This window comes from Eurytemora carolleeae, unplaced genomic scaffold, assembly GCF_000591075.1.
Source record: "Eurytemora carolleeae unplaced genomic scaffold, Eaff_2.0 scaffold390, whole genome shotgun sequence".
In the NCBI taxonomy this organism is placed as follows: domain Eukaryota; kingdom Metazoa; phylum Arthropoda; class Copepoda; order Calanoida; family Temoridae; genus Eurytemora; species Eurytemora carolleeae.
The window spans coordinates 221766-223993 of record NW_019396376.1 but is presented as its reverse complement, the minus strand read 5'-3'; the positions used below and the strand labels follow the sequence as shown (position 1 = coordinate 223993).

General features: G+C 37.1%; 1 protein-coding gene across 1 annotated transcript in view; it reads left to right on the top strand.

Annotated features, from left to right (window-relative positions):
* Positions 1-463: 463 nt before the first annotated feature.
* LOC111702011 (dynein heavy chain 3, axonemal) overlaps positions 464-2228 on the top strand; it is a 127605-nt gene continuing 125840 nt past the window's right edge. The window contains exon 1 of the mRNA XM_023473529.1: positions 464-502. The gene's annotated coding sequence lies outside the window, so the exon portion shown is untranslated. The remainder of the gene's footprint in view (positions 503-2228) is intronic.

Sequence of the window (2228 nt, the reverse complement as noted above, 5' to 3'; positions counted from 1 at the left end):
TCAAACAAACTTTACTTCAATTACTTATTGTTCAAATAAACTTTGCCCCAATTGCTTATTTCCCAAATGAACTTTACTTCAATTGCTTATTTCCCAAATAAGCTTTACAGTTTACTCCAAATATATATTTTGAAAATAAACTTTACTCCAATTACCCAAGGAAGTTACATGCATTTGCCGCGGTTTATTTCAAGAAGAGAGAGATTAGTATATATTTTAGGGTTAGGTTAGGTTAAGACACTTTCCGGGCCAAGTGCTGCGGCTCGAACAGGGCTAGGTGGCCGAGCGCCGCGGCTAGAGCAGGGTCTCTTATCTCTGTCTTGTAATTCTCACGTCATGGGCACATAACTTCCTTTACCTCGACGATAGGTGCTGTAAAGGAAATGTGATAAAATACCTTTCGAGGGAAGTTGCTGAAACTAAGAAGTTTATTCTCAAGTTTATGAATGAATGATTCAGATTTCCATGAAAACTATGATAAATGGTATAGCGGACCTGCTAGGTAACATTTGTTCTAGTAAAGGAATTGAGTCTTTGCCACAAACTAAAATTTTCCTATCGTTATAACTTTGCAACCCAATGTCGTAGACCTTGGATATTTCAAACTATGAATTCTGGTAGATCAAATAATTTGAGTTTGAAATATCAAAGTTTTACACTATCCAGTTGCAGAGATTTTGGGTTTAACAAATCTGAGTTTGTGACAAGGGCGTATACATCCTTCCTCCCCTGGAGTTTTCCAACTCCTCCTTCTTGAACCCTTCCTCCCCTGAAGTTTTCCAACTCCTCCTTCATGAACCCTTCCTCCCCTGGATTTTTCCAACTCCTCCTTCTTGAACCCTTTCTCCCCTGAAGTTTCTCATCTCCTCCTTCTTGAACCCTTCCTCCCCTGGAGTTTTCCAACTACTCCTTCTTGAACCCTTCCTCCCCTGGAGTTTTCCAACTCCTCCTTCATGAACCCTTCCTCCCCTGGAGTTTTCCAACTCCTCCTTCATGAACCCTTCCTCCCCTGGAGTTTTCCAACTCCTCCTTCTTGAACCCTTCCTCCCCTGGAGTTTTCCAACTCCTCCTTCTTGAACCCTTTCTCCCCTGAAGTTTCTCATCTCCTCCTTCTTGAACCCTTCCCCTCCTGAAATTTCCTGGTTTTGCTTAATTTTCCAACAATTTCTATGTTCTATACAATGTATGAGAGAACTGGGAGCTGGGGACCAGATTTTCATCTTGTTTCACAACTTAACCAACAAGTTTTCATATAAATAATGTCGCCCTTATTTCCCAGTGGACTTGAAACCTGTTCTAGGAATAACTGCACCATAATATGCTGTGGAGGAGAGATCCTTGTACAATTTACAATTTCAAACTTTAAATAGAGAAAATTTAAAACCGGGGAAGGAAAGCAAAATACATAATTTTACTTTGATAATTCTACCTTTTTTATTAAGAATGATTTTAAGACAAAAATAATCTAAAAATCTTGCTGATTTTCAGTACCTATTCAGTTAAAAAAAATATTTTTGCTCCAATTATATAAAAAACCTGAACCCTCAAAACCAAAGACGGTAGAATAGTAGAATTTATCCGAGCCGGAATTTTTTCAAATTTACGGTATTATTCAAGACGTCCTAAATACGTCTCCGTACTCTATAGCGTTTTCCGCTAGATGTCTCCCGTTAGTTATCTTCGGACAGACAGACTTACTCACGTCATGTTTACTCACATAATTTCGCCGTGAGTTAACCTTTTTATAGATGTCAGGACCTGCACACAATAGCCCGATTTGTTTGTCGAGCTGTAACTTGCTTTGACTCTGACTATGATTTGAGATCATAGCTACAAGGTTAGATTTCAGATCATAGTCAAAGCTCATTCATAAGTCAACATTTTGAGGTTGGATTTAGTATGATTTCAGATCTAGTCAAAGTACAAGCAATTTGTTTTATGAATCCAATCTAAGCTGCTCTGACTATGATTTGATGACTGCTGGCCTTCCTAACTGACAGCAAAAAATTAAATTTAGTGAGCATTGATATTTTCTCGACCCCTTTAAAAGTCGTCTTTGATTTTTTGCCTTAAAATTGTAAAATGATTGATAAATTAGATAGATGGATAGACTAATAAAAACATGGATAGATAAATAGAGATAAAAGATGAAGAAAAAAAAAGAGAACAACAGAAATAAACTATAAAAGGAAATATCTGATAAAAAGGTTTATTTTTGTTTTAAAAAA